The 14,506-nt window shown below is 55.9% G+C and overlaps 2 protein-coding genes across 2 annotated transcripts in view; one reads left to right on the top strand and one right to left on the bottom strand.

Moving 5' to 3' along the window:
- RSPH14 (radial spoke head 14 homolog) overlaps positions 1-14,506 on the bottom strand; it is a 79,792-nt gene that overhangs the window by 5,495 nt on the left and 59,791 nt on the right. The gene's annotated exons all lie outside the window — the stretch shown is intronic.
- The window catches only part of GNAZ (G protein subunit alpha z), a 53,610-nt gene continuing 45,272 nt past the window's right edge, over positions 6,169-14,506 (top strand). Inside the window, exon 1 of the mRNA XM_049619093.1 lies at positions 6,169-6,338. The gene's annotated coding sequence lies outside the window, so the exon portion shown is untranslated. The remainder of the gene's footprint in view (positions 6,339-14,506) is intronic.

Raw genomic sequence — 14,506 nt, forward strand, 5'->3', positions numbered from 1 at the left:
CTAGCTCCTCCTCCCTCTGGCAGATGTCTGGAGGGGAACCTGGAACCAGCCCGGGCGGAACCCCCAAGGAGCCTAACTCCCATGTGCCCAGAATTGCTCCCATAGCAGCCATTACTGGGAAGTGAGCAGGGCACTGATGGAAGGGCAGCCCACACTTCCCAGCCCACCTCCCAGCCCTCTTCCTGGCCTCCCCAGTGGCCCACACCACCCACCAAGAAGCCATATATAGCCCCCATGGAGGTGGCCACCAGCAACACCTCTCTCTTCCGCCTCCCCAGAAACCCTCTAATTTGCTCTAGAGAGACAAATAAACAGGTTAATTAGCCAAAAGGTCTCTAAGTGCCAATTAGCACCAGGGATTTCCTCTTTGAAGACATCACCCCAGCCTTCCTCCCTCACTTCCTGAGGATGTCAAATGGCAGGTGCCCCCAGGGTGAGGGGGCGGAGAGGCACAGATGCGTGTCCAGTGGCTCCTAGTTCCCCGGCCAGGTTCTCACTGGGGTGTCATGATGGAAGAAGTAGGTCTGCCCTATTTGTTCTCAGGGCATTCATGATACAGGAAAAGCAGTTTCCCATTGCTTTAAGAGGACTAGGCTTTTTGGGGCGCCTGGGTGGCTCAGTTGGTTAACTTTCCAACTCTTGATTTCAGCTCAGGTCATGATCTCACAGTTCGTGAGATGGAGCCCCGCGTCGGGCTCTGTGCTGACAGTACGGGGTCTGCTTGAGATTCTCTCTCTCGACCCCTCCCCCACTTGCATGTATGCTCTCTCTCAAAATAAATACACATTTTTTTTAAAAAAAGAGTACTAGGCTTTTTAAGATTTAATACACACGGATTTCCAAAAGTGCCTAGCTTGTACTCCTAAATATATCCAGCTGTGTGACTTTAGACAAGTTACTTAACTTCTCTGAGCCTGGTTTCCTCATTATTGAAACCAGCCTAGCTGGCAAGGAGTTGTGCAATGCCAATGGGTAGTGGGTGGGAACATGCTCTCTGTAAGGGACTATCATCATAAGCCCAAAACAGCTGGGCCTAGCATAATAAGGGACTCCACCATCACTGAGATCCACTAGAGGAGTGTGATACAAAAACAAAAGCTGCAGTCCCTGCCCTGCAGGAACACAGCCTCTGTCTCTCCCCTTCAGCCTCACCCTCCCCATCAGGGCACTGCCAGACCACACACCTGGACTGCTCCAGGTCCATTTCCCACCTGCCATTTCCCAGGCACCTGCCCACAGGCTCCCTACCTGCCCCAGCCCTGGGTCCAACTCAGACACAACGTGACCCAGACAGCCCCTTCCTAGCTCACCATGGGGAGGTAACATTCGATATTTCAAGGATTTGGCTGGCTGGAAAGATTTTGCATAGAGGAAGAAAGTTCCTAGCTGGGGGACACCCAAGCAAAGGGCTGGGGATGAGGAATTTGTGCATCATCCCAATTTGTGCATCATCCCAAGTGAGGCCTGACTGGGGCCTCACTTGCACCTAGGCTTTCCAGGGACCCTCTCCTCCCAAAGGTGTTGTTGGGCACAGGCGGGGGCCAGGGGGGAGGGGGAAGGGCAGAGGAAGACAGTCCAAGTCCAACTGTTAGAGGTGATCACCTCCACTGCTCCCTCCCTTGGTGAGGAAACCAAGGCCCAGAGTGGCAACTCAAGTGCCCAAGATCACACAGCAGACAGGGGCAAAGCCAGGGCCCCAGGCATTTGTCTTGGGCTTCTGCTCCTAGAAATGCTGAGCACTGGGACCCCAGTTCATTCTGAGACAGAGGGAGAAGATTAAAAATAAAACGCGTGCCGGGTGTGTCTCTCTCTGCTCGTTCACTTTGCTTTTCAGCTAAAAGGAGAGTTGCAGGCCTGGCTATTTATAACTAACCCAGATCTGCAACGGCTTGTTCAAGTTGGGGCTGGGGGGGTTGCACAGACCCCAAGGAAATAAACTGGAGAAACCCACTCAGCCCCGCCACAGCCTGAGAGTCAGCCAGAGGGGCTTGGGAGAGCAGGTCAAGCCGGGAGAAGAGCCAGACAGGAGGGTGCTGTTGCCTGCATCCAGAGACTAGCAAGATGCCACCACCCCCATCTTCGGGTAGTGGGGAGACCAATGGCACAATCTGCCCGGGACCAGTCGTGACGAGACAGGTTCATACTCACATAGATGAGGAGTTCCAGCATCCTAGGCACTCTGGGCATGCAGGAAGGTAGGCCCAGGGGAGCTGGGCCTCATGGGGCAGAAGGGCAAAGGCACGAGGCATGGGTGTATTTGGGGAGGGCCCCCGGTCTGGCATGGCTGGTGTGCCAGGACGGATTCAGTGACTGATGAGCCAGAAAGCTCCACCAGTTGCTCTGGAACTGAAGGGACATGATGCCCAGGCACGGAATGCTCTGTGACTGAGTTTTGGTCATTTTCTGGAGATAGGTTGATACCACTTGGAGAGGCCACTCCTCAGCCATCTGTCCCTGCAGGATTGGTGAAGTCCAAGGCTTAATCACTAGGGCCCCCTTCCTCTTTTCACCACAGAGCCCCAAGCTGTTATCTCTTGGTCCTGTTTTCCTGGCTAGGAAGGACTGAGGATGGGGCACCAGCCCCAGCCCCAGGCCATCTGCACCTCAGGGGGACCCACCTGTCCAGTGTTAGCCTCATGTGGCCCCCATGCCTTGAACTGCTGGCACACTGACCCCCAACTGTGCCCACCTTTGTTCATGAGGACACATCCCTGTCCTTAGCTTACTGGGCCTCTCAATAGCATATGATGTGGCTGACCCCATCTTACCTCTCAAGACACTTTTCCTGAGGCTCCAGGACCCTCTACTTGCTGGTTTCCCGGCTACCTCTCCCACTGGTCCTTCATGTGCTTAGCAAGCACCACCCTTCCTCCAGCACCTCTTCTCATGGGGGCCTCTTCCTTGGCCCCCACCCTCCCCACTCTGCCCCCCCCTGCCAGGGCCAGCTCTTTGTCATGGCTGCAGCCACCACATGGCCCTCTCCTGACACACTGTGTCGCTCAGTGATTCTGCAGCCCTATGCTGAACTCAGCTTCATGCAGAATCTCTGCTTTCTTATTTTCTCTGGGATGAATAGTTGACATTTTTGTTATTTGGTTCTGCATATTAAGACAACCTACACCATCTCAGGTGCCTGGGTGGCTCAGTCAGTTAAGCGTCTCTTGGTTTCGGTTCAGATCATGATCTCAGGATCATAGGATTGAGCCTCACATCAGGCTCCACGCTGGGTGTGGAGCCTGCTTGAGATTTCTCTCTCTCTCCCTCTACTGCTTGTTCTCTCTCTCTCTCTCTCTCTCTCTCTCTCTCAAAAAAAAAAAATGGGGGCACCTGGGTGGCTCAGTAGGTTGAGCATCTGGCTCTTGGCTTCAGCTCAGATCATGATGTCACGGTTTGTGGGTTCAAGCCCCACACCTGGCCCTGCACTGACAGTGAGGAGCCTGATTGGGATTCTTTCTCTCCCTCTCTCTCAGCCCTTCCCCTGCTCATGCTCTCTCTTTCTCTCTCAAAATAAATAAATACACTTAAAACAATTTTTTAAAAAAATAAAGACATTAAAAGCTAGAGGCACCTGGGTGGCACAATTGAGTGTCCGACTCTTAATTTCAGTTCAGTCACGATCCCAGGATCATGGGATCGAGCCCTGCATTGGGCTTTATGCTGAGCATGGAGCCTACTTAAGATTCCCCTCCTCTCTCTGCCCCGCTCCCCAACTCATGCTCTTTCTAAATAAAATAAATGAATAAACAAAAATTAAAAATTAAAATAAAATAAAAAGCTAATCTTAAAACTCTCCGGTGGTTCTTAGGTCAACATCCCCAATCTTGCATAAGGGCCCCTGGCCCGGTTCAACTGTCCCCAGCTCCACTCCAGCTTTGTATTCTGGCACCCACACTTGCTTGCTGGCTCCAGCCATGCTGGTCTCCCATGGGTTCCTCCAATCATCATAGCTCCTTCACATCCAGCACATCCCCCACCTTGGAACATGCTTCTCTCCTGTCCCAGGTCACAGGCCACCTCCATTCTGCTGTCCCAGTGCCCAGTTCTCCCCCTGCATGTGTGCCCAGGGTTCTGGGGAGGGCTCTCCTCCGTGAGGCAAGAGTAATGGTGGATTACTGCCCCACAGACAGGAAGGTCCACAGGCAGGGTCGGGCCTGTCTAAATCCCAGAACTGTGTCTGTGCAGAGGAGGTCATCAACAAATAATTGCTGTATGAAGGGTTACAATCATTAGTGGCCCCTAGGGTCAGGTGAGGGAGGTAGCAGCCAGCTCCACTGGGCTGTTTCATGGGCTAGCTCCGATCTTATGCCCGGACTGCTGTAGAGGGTCATCTACACTAACATCTAGTTTGCCTCTGCAAACAGCTCAATTCTGACCCCAATCCTACAACAGAAACTGCCCTCACCCATCTCTAGACATGTGCCTACGTGCACTTCCCCTCAGAATCACTAAGGACAGTCTATTAGTGTCCCCTTTGACAGAAAAGGAAACTGAGGCTCATCCAGGTGAAATAACTCACCCAAGGGTGTACGGGCAACAGAGCTGGGTCTGTGCTTCACCCTCACCCCCTCTCACCTCTGATCCACATCAGGGCAGGGCCTGTGCCAATCGTCTTCCTGGTATCACATCCATTGGCCTCTGAGTGGTCCTGTGGGCAGGGGCCCAGCCTGATCCAGGCTGGGGGTTTGAGGGCATGCACCCAGAGAAGCCCCACAATTTTGGCCACCTTCCTTTAGTTCTCACTGACCACCTCCAGCCAGCGCTGTGCCAGGTCTACGTTCACCTCGGGATGCCCATCACCAACATCTGTCCTGTCCCTGAGAATCTGGGCAACTTCTTCACAGGTGGGCATGTCATGTCACAGGATATGTAGTCCAACAGTCTCCATCTCAAAAAGCAGAGGAAACATTCCCAGAAAGGTTATGGGATAATGTTGCAATGCTACAGCGTCCAGCCTGCAGAATGGGACCCCCGCCCCTGCCTTCAAACCACAAACCTGGACTGGGATGACCACCCAATCCGCCCTTGCCAATGATCAATTCCAGTGCTCCTGCCAGGTGTTGGGTGATCCTTGCAATGTGACCATGAGGGTGTAAATTGATAAGGAAGGTGTCTCTAGGAGAATCTGCATTTCACCAGGGATGCTCTAGAATACACCAAGCTTCAAGTTACAATGATGGAAAAGACAAGGAGTGGCATTAATATCTTGGTTCTCTGGCCCAAGTCTTTTAAGCACAGGAGTGAGGGACTCCTGGCGTTGAAGCCCACAAATGGGCCTCCCCGGAAATTGAAAGAATTTGGCAGACTGGCTCAGGTACATTTTGCTGCCGGTTAGATGCCTTCTACCTTCCACAAGCTTCTAAAAGGCGGCGGGGGTCCTGGCCTTAACTGAGCTGGCTGGCTCCCTCCTGCCTCTCTGATCTAAGGGACACATCCTGGACCCTTCCTCCTCTCCTCCTTTTCCAGGCAACCTTCTATGGCCAGGATTGCCAGGGACCGTTTAAAAAGCCCCTTCACGCTGGGGTAGCAAGCAGCAAAGATGACTAATGTCCCTCCCATCGCTGCACTAACCTCATTGGTGTAAACCTTTAGGGTTTGAATAGCCTCATAGCCTTGCACACGTTCCAGCGGTTGGTCGCGACAATTCAGGGAAGCAGGTGCCACTAGCCCCACTTTGCAAAACAGGCTCAGAGAGGTCAGTTGGTTGCCCAAGGTGGCGGAGTTTAGTGCCAAGCTGGGTTCGAATACAAACTGGGGGAGGCGAACGGGGGCCCGGGCCTTCCGCCACTCTTAAGCTCTGTCTCTGGCTCTTTGAGAAGCAGTCCTGCTAGCTCGGAGCCGTGCCTTCGCGCAGCCAGGTTCCGGGGACGCCTGTACGGGCAGCGCCAGCTCGTGCGGGACTGCGGCGCGCGCGGCACCGTGGCTCCACCCCTGCCCGTTGCCATTGGGCCTCATATGCATCGGTCAGCCGCTCTTGCCCAATGGGAAGAGAGCCGGCGCTCGTGGCGGGGCGGTGGCGCCCAGCGCGTGGTCACCGGCGGGCGCGCGGCAACCCCGCCCGCGGTTGGCCTGGCAACGCGCTGCGCTCGCGGCTCCGCCCCCTGCCGGCGGCAGCGCTGCGCGGGGCGGGCGGACCCGCGGGCGGGCGGCGGGCGGCGCGGGAGAGCGGGAGGAGGGAGCCTAGCCGGCCCGAGGGTGTGCGCCGCCCGCGGTCCGGTCACGTCCCCGCGCGGGTGCCGCCGCCCGCGTAGTGCGGAACGAGGGCGCCGCGGCCCGCGCTCGCCGCCCCGCCCCGCCCCACCCGGAGCAGCTCGGCCGATGCACCGTGCGGCGGCCCGGAGGTGAGTGAGCGGACCCGCGGCCGGGGCACACGCTGAACCTCGGGGGGCAGGGGACGCGGCTGGGGCGTCTACCCCACCCCCACCCGGGGCCCCACCCGGGCCTTTGTGCTAGGGATCCGCCTGGGCGGGGGGCGCCGGGGAGCAGCGAAAGGGATGCCCGGCCGGGGTGGGGGCGACCAGGGTGGGGATGCCTGCGAGGTGGACAGGGGGAGACCACGGGCCGGGCAGGTGCTGGGAAGGGGCGCCACTGGGCGGAGGAGCTGGCAGGAGGGGGTGGCCGCGGGCCCGGGAGGTGGGCAAGGGCTGCCGGGGATGCCGCGTCGCTACCCCCCCAAAAAGAAAAAAGCCGCCCGTGCGGAGCCGGGGCCAGGAGACCTGCGGGAGAGGCGCTGAGGCGGGGTCTCCCTCCCAGGGGAGCGGGGAGGAGGCGACCCCGAGCCGCAGGAGCGCCGACCTGTGGCCTTGGCTGAAACGAAGGAGAGGGCCCCGGAGGCCTGGGCCCGGGGCCGAGTGGCTCGCAGTTTTCTGTCACCGGTCTTGCAGAGAGCAGGTTCTTTTGGAAGCGTTTAGAGCAAGAGATGAGTATCGACCTGCTGCGATTGTGATATGTTCCTGGCTCAATATTTTTTTCCCTTAAAAGGCGGTGGGGGTGTTGGGGTGTTTGGGGGGAGGGGTGTGAGGGCCTCGGGGCTGGGGCTCCGTATCCTGAGGGAGATCCACGGGGGCTCTGCCTGCAGGGCGGTGCTGAGCCTGCCTTGGTGATGATGGCAGGACTCCGCCTAGGCCGAGAATTGAGGATCTCTGTTACAAGAGAGAAGAAGACAGTGCGGAGACCAGGGTTCCCTAGAGTCCCTGTCTCAGGATGGAGGGACCCGCCTGGTAGGCGAGGTCTGCCTGTTTTGGTGAGGCATCCCAGCCCCCGATGGACTCCCTTCTGCCCAAGTGATTTCCCTGCTCTGGGGAGTGAGTCCGGCTGCCTTGGGCTCTGTCTAGAGGAGGCTCCTTGGCCAAATTCGATTAAACAAATATTTACTGAGCATTTGCTCCCCCAGAGCCTGGCGGTGAGGTAGGAGTGGACTAGGCCTGCCCTCCTGAGACCGACGCACCACCCCACAGGGGAGAAATGTCTCCCAACCCTGAGTGTGGGTGCCAGGGCCTCTGGAGGGACCTTAGAGATGAGGTCTGGGCTGGAATCAGATGGGCCTGTGGGCAAAGTGACATTTGAACTGGAGCTTGAAGGACATGAGCACATATGGGGTGGGCATTGTGGGCAGAGGGAAGAAAGTGGAACAAACCACAGAGAGGGCACTCAGGCAGTTGGGTCTGGAAGGAGCACAGGATGTGCTTGGGAAGACATAGGTGGTGTGGTGGGAAAGGTGGGTGAGAGGTGCACAGGAGCTAAAGGAGCTGGGGAAATGGAACACCCCACTGCTTGTTAGTTGTGGCTCTTCCAGGTAGGCCACAGTTTCTTCATCTGTAAAAGGGAGTAGCTCTGTGACCTAGGAGCTGGGGTGGGCTTGGGGAAGAGCTTGAAAGACTCTGGGGTCTCCTTGCAACCTAGACTGCCCTTCCAGGCACCTTGTCTCATGGGCAAGGCCAGGGTACTGGGTCACCAACAGCCTGGCCCCCTTCCTAGCCAGGATGGAGAATGATATTTAGTTGGAGACTCTGCCCCTTTGGGGCGTGGATGTTTGTGAACTGTAACAGGGAGGCTTGGGAGTCTCCATTTAGGGGCTGATTGAATGGGAAAGCCTGGCCATGTTCAAATGAAGTGGTGTGCCTTCAACGTTCCTCGTGCTCCAGGGACAAGACACTGGCATTTGGCTTAAAACTCTTGTGTGTCCCTCTAACAGACGTTGATTTTCTGAGACAGGAGGTAAATAAGACATAGTCCCTCCTCCTTGGAAGGCCAGTGTCACTTTCTGCCCTAGATCTGCTCACTTGCTCATACCCGGGGATGTTTTCGCTCTCCCTCTGAAGGGGCTGTTTGTTACTCATGTATGTGGCATCCCCCCCCCCCAAACTCCTAACACACACTCACTTTCAGCTTTTGGCTGAAGCCCATGTTGCTGCAGTGAGAGCAGGGCCTGCCTGCCCTCATAGGGGTGCAGATTATGCCAAGAGGGATAGAGCCACTTCACTCTTGTGCCTGTTGCCAGGCCACATTCTGACTCTGGCAGGAGTCTGTGGGATGCTAGATTTGGGATATGGAATGGATTCCTCCCTCTGTGCCCAACCTCTCAGCTCTTCTGTTTCGTGGAGTCTCAGGAATTCCTTGGTCCAGATCTCAGAAGCTTCTAGGGTGATTTCAGGAACTTCTGGGTAACCAGGTGGACTTGGCAAGGGCCCCTGTAAGAGGCCAGTGGGATGGACGACTGAATGGTGGGAGGGCTGGCCTGAGACTCGGGGTGTGGCCTGAACAGCGTGTTTTTCTGTGTGTTTTTCTCATGCGTACATACCTGTGATGGCAGTGTGTGCCGTGCCTTCCGTCCCTGGATGTGAGGATGAGGCAGCCCTATCCTGTCTCTTGCTAGCACTCGGAAGACCTAAAATGCTGTGTGGGTATAGGATGTTCTCACTGCTGCTGACCATGGCTGGGCTTGCAAGAACTCTGGAAGAAGAAGATTAGCATACTGCTCTCCCACAACCCCAGGAAGGAAACCTGGGGTAACTGAGCCTCCAGACACACGCCTGCAGGCGCTGTGGTTGGCAGGAAAGAGGGCAAAAGGAAATGGATAGGGGCATCATGGCAAATGCTGAGGATCAGCCCCAGAGCAGTGGCCGGACACAGCTTAGGCAGACCGGGGATTGACGTGGAAAGGCCCAGATGCCCCAAAGCAGGTTCGGGGGGCCCTCCAGTTGAGGCCTCCAAAGACCTGGGTCAGGCCCTGGCCCTATCACCCCTGGCCCAACCCTATGCTGACTGAGCTTCTTTGTCTTCATCCATAAACAGAGCCAAGAGTTCCCTGCCCTGTCCCTGCACCTATCCCTGCATGGGACCTCCCCGTGTGTCTGGCCCCTTACACGCATCTACACTGGCAGAGAAGATGCTCGCGGTAGTGAACTGACAGGGACTAACCACAGGGACCATCTGATGGCTCCTGGAGCACATGGGAGATGTCAGCCCTCCGTACAGAGCCCGAGGAAACAGAAATGGTTCGCACATTCATTCATTCCTTTGGCTAATATTTACCAGAACCTGCCGAGTACTAGGCACTGTGCCAGGCACAGGGATATGGCAAGGAGCAGGACAGATGCAGCGTCTGCTCTCATGGTGCTCACAGCAGTCTCAGAGAGGCTGACACAACACCTGGGTAACTGAATGCCAGGTAAGGTAGGTGCTGTGAAGAGAACCAAATTAAATGGGAGGGGGATGGGAGAGGGTCAGGGGGTCCCTTTGCATGGAGGGACCATTGGCACAGTGCCATGGAGAGTGACGGGTGAGTCATGACTGACAAGGAAGAGCACCAGGAAAGAGGGTGGCAGGTGCATAGGCACTGAGGCTGACCCACTTCTGCTGCTGGAGGCCTCACCAGAAAGCCAGGTAGCCAGAGCCCAGTAGGGAGGGTGGTTTACGGAGGAGGTCAGGCAGGCCCCAGTGAGGCAGGAAGAGGAGAGAAAGCTTGGAGAAGAGGAGATACTCAAACTAATTCTGCTGTTAAAAGACCTGTGTGGTTGATGGACATGGGGGCAAGAACGGGGGGGGGGGGCGTGAGGGGCTGTTACAACAGTCAGGGGCAGGAGGCTGCTGACCCAGTACAGTGGGAGCAGTAGGGGTCATGAGAAGTGGTTGGATGGGGTTTATTTTAAAGAGGACCTAATGATGGACGGGAAGCATGGACAGCTGGAGGGATGGCAGTGGCATTGGCAGAGAAGGAAGATGCGGACTCCATCATGAGAGGTAGGAAATTGGAAATTAGGTTAGACCTGGTAGACATGGACACATGTGGCGGTCAGAGGGGCGAGCGAGGCTGGGGGTAGAAACCCGGAGTCCTTGGCACCAGGTGTATGGGAAGCCAGGGACTGGCCAAGGTCACTTGAGGATCAAGGGTAGGTGGGACCAGAGGGGCTGGGTCAGGCCTCAGGGCCTTCACCTCTCAGAGCATGAGCCGAGAAGGAGCTTCCAGAAAAGAGATTGAGAAAGATTGACCAGCAAGTGAGGTGGGAGCACAATCATGATGGCCACATGGAGTGGAGTGGAGTGGCCACGTGGAGTGGAGGAAGACTGTGGAAGAGGGTGTTCTCAGGAGAGCGGGGCCTCTGAGGCAAACCCCAAGGTATGCGTGGAGTGCATGGGGACTGAGCAACAGGGGTAGGACCAGCTATATGATTTGTGGGCCCTTGGTAAAAGTTGTTAAACATTTCAAGACAGTAGAGCATTACACGAGGCATGGGGCCCTGACTGACTGCCCAAGTGCTTGCCCATGAAGCCTGGTTATGGCACTGGGAGGGCAGTTCCACGGGCCTGCCACCATGTTCCCCCTTCTCCCTTGGGCAGTTGGGCACACGGGCTGTGTTTGGCACTTGGGGCCGCTAGGGTCAGTCGGAGCCAGCCTGCAAGCCTCACTCTGGCCTCCTGTGAGTGTTGCTTCCTCCCCCTCTGTCCCTTAACCTCGGGAGGGAGGCACGGTTCAAGGGCTGAGGGCTGGGCAGTCCTGTTGGCACGTAGTTGGCTTCATACAACAATGGCTTCCTTGAGTTCATCCCTTTTCCAAAGGAACCTGGTATATCACAGAGTTTTGAGTTATTTGCTTCTAAATTAAGGTATAACTCTCTTTTAGAGACATCCCTGGAGAATCCATCAAAAAGTGCTAAGAAGCGAGACTGTTAAAAACCACGGTGCAGGGAGAGGCCTTACAAACAGTGTCAAGCCCGGCATTCCTTCCAGCAGCCTCTAGCCAGAAACACACCCTTCCCCGAGGGTTTGTCCAGGCCGGCTGTGCCTTTCCTGGCTGTGCAGACAGTGGTCAGAGCAAACGTTTCAGAAAGAGACCCTGCCCCAACTGAATAGCCCTCCCCAACCTCTGGAATGGAGAGCTTTCCAGGCAGGGTTCCAGGATCTGAGCCCTGAGCCCTTCAGCAAGGCTCTATGCCCCTGTGAGCCAGGGAGGTCAAGGTTGTGGTGTTGGAGCAGAGGACAGTAGGCTCAGTTATGCACATTTCCCCCAGAGCCCAAACACTGGCATTCATGAGGACAGCAGCAGAACCTGCTGTGGATTACAGTGAGCTAGTGCCTTCGAAGGGCAGAGGCTCACTTTATCTTTCCACTACCAACTCCTCCAAGAAGGGGCTGATTTTTACCTCAGTTTTGTCCTCATAGTCAAGGAGACTGAGACGTGGGAAGATGGGGTGGCTTTCCCAAGTGGGTAATTGCCTCTATTTCTCCCCTTAGCACTCATCACAATATAACCTATTACCTGTTTTATTTATTTTATATACTATCTCTCTCCTGGATCTAAATGTAAGCTCTGTAAGGTCAAGACCTTCATTGGCTGTTTGCCACTGAGAATCCAGCCCCAGAGCCTGGCCTGGCCATAGTAGGGCCTCAAGAAATGGCTGTTCAAGGGGTAAATGAATACTGGCAAGTGGTCAGGGCTAACATGATCTTTTGAGCCATGTTCATGCAGAGGGCTGGGCTTCCTAGTGGCTATAGTCCTCACACTGGAGAACCAGTGCTCCAGCTCAACCCTCTGATCCCAAGAGGTGTGTCTTTGGCCTTAAGGTTTGGCCAACAAACACAAATCACCTATAGGTGGACACCACTGGCAGTGCACCAGTGAGGCCCGACTGTGGTTCGCTCACAAGCCAAGGCAGGTGAGTGCCTCACTTCTCATGCTGCCATTATAGGCATGGGTCCCTGCCACTGGAAATCAGATGCCTCAGTTTGACACCTGGCCCCTCAGTGACATGGTATGACCTGGCAAGTCCTTGGTCAGACGTAGAGGTTTCATATGGTCATGACAAATAGGGGCATGTCCATAGGAAACTGTTGTAAGAGAGCAAGACTAGATCCCGGTGGTAGGAAAGGAACACGTGTCTGCAGTGACCATGTGATGGCTGAATGGCCTTTCTATGGCCTGTGCCCCAAGACCAGCTCAGCAGAGCCGCTTGGTGCAGGGGGAAAAGCACTGGAGAGGAAATCAGGAGACCTGGGTTCTAGTCCCAGCTCTCTCTGTAATGCTGACGCTGGTGAAGCCTCTTCACTGTCTGGGTCTAGTGTCCTCACCTTTAAATTGGCCTTGGTCAAGGGTATAGATAGTTTTCATTTCTTGTACCAACTCTGGAGTGACTGTCCAAAGCACAGAGTGTTGAGAAGGATTCTGGGGCTATGTTATGACTCAGAGGGAAAGTGGTCATGGTTGACAAGTGATGTCCATGGTGGGTATTGGAGGGAGGATTTAGACTCAGATGTGTTTGCCAAGGACTGGCTGACCCCGCCCACTACACCGTGACTCTTGCCTAGAAGCTTCAGCTCATCCTTCATCTCTCCTTCATCTCTCCCTTCTCCCAGACACTGACTCTGATCCCCCAGATTAGGTGAGGACTCGTCTCCTCTTCAGTGCTTCCTCCACCAGCCTCCTGAGTCTAACAGGCAACCCAGGACCCTACGCATGTTTCTTCCCATGGCAGCCTCTTTCTGTACCCTGAATGAATGAATGAGCAATTTAGTGAGCCTCATGCTGAGCTCCAAGAAGGCTGCCTGGAGTTAGGAGACTAGGTGACCACAGAAACGGTGTTGTAGTGGTGGGGACAGTGCAGGAGGAGGAGGTGAGTGACAAGGGAGGGCTATGAGAAGGTCCTGTGGGGCCCGGTCGTCCTATCTGACCTCAGCCACAGGGCAGCTCACCAAGGTGAACATGAGAAACTGCTCCAAACTGCCCAAAGGGACTTCCAAAGACCCTCCTTGACCATGGGTTGGAGTACTTGACACCTGCAGCCTTCACCCTGCAGGAGGTCCCAGTGACCTGAGCTGGTGGTGCCGCACCTCCACTCCCCCTGGCCACCATGTCAGCAAGCAACCCTGCCCACCCCTTTTGCTGTGACCCAAGCTGCCCCAGCTGTGTGCAGCCTCAGGCCTGCACCACATGTCCCCTCTTGCTTCCTGTGGCCCCATGGAGTAACCACCAGGACCAGCCAGCCAGCCTCCACATCAGCACATGTGGGGTGCGGTGGCCCTGTCCCCAGGCTGGGCTTTCCTCCAGCATGGTCACCCCCCCCTCACCCACTCTGTTACCTCTGATATGCTGTGCAAACATATTTCTCGATAAAATGCTGGGAAGAAAAATAATTAGAGTGTTGCCTCCATTATCCAATTTTTGATTAATCAAACTCTCTTTGTCCTCGGCCAAAATCTATTCATTTCCCTTAAACACTGGGCCAGTGCCAGGCATTGATTTCCTCTATGATAACGCCACGCACGTATGCACGCACATCCCCAGCCCTGCCCCACCTCATGGCAGGGAAGAGGGCGCAAAAACACTGATGGCACTGTCTGAGGCCCCAACCCCACCCGCCTCCTCCAGGAAGCCCCACAGCCACACTGTACCCACCATCCCTGCCCTGGCTCCTCCAGCTCCTCAACTGGGCTCAGTTCCTATGTGGCCTGAGTTTCTGGGTGTGTTCGTCTTGTCTTGCTGGCTGTTCTGGGGCTCTCCTGGGGCGGGCGAGGGGTGGAGGACCGGTGTGGAGGGGGTGTGGGGGTATGGCCACTGTGGCTGCTGAGGACTGGGGCAAAGGAAGAGCTGCAGCCCCAGGCTGTGTTCTGTCACTGGCACAGAAAGGCTGGAGCTGGGTGGGGAGGCCAAGGGTGAGGACCAGGGTTTGTGAAGGGGCCTCAGGGCCTTGAGGGAGGGATGGAGTTGGGGTGGGGGCAAGTTTCCGGTGGCAGCAACGGAAGCCCAGTTCTTATGGGCTTACCAGATGAAGGGACATCTGGGCTGAGGGCTCAGAGGCAGAGCAGTATCAGGGTTGGCCAAGACTAGGTGGGAGGTGGCCACACATCTACCGTGTTCATCTGGGGGAGGCCCAGGGCCTTTCCAGAAGACTTCCCAGAAGTCCCTGGCTGTCCCCTCCCTGTGATGAGTTGGCCCCTCCCTCATTCAGTACAAAGGGCTGGGGTGGATTTATTAGCACCTGCTTCCTGCCGGGTACTCCTGGGCCTGTAGGAC

This window comes from Panthera uncia, assembly GCF_023721935.1.
Source record: "Panthera uncia isolate 11264 chromosome D3 unlocalized genomic scaffold, Puncia_PCG_1.0 HiC_scaffold_8, whole genome shotgun sequence".
In the NCBI taxonomy this organism is placed as follows: domain Eukaryota; kingdom Metazoa; phylum Chordata; class Mammalia; order Carnivora; family Felidae; genus Panthera; species Panthera uncia.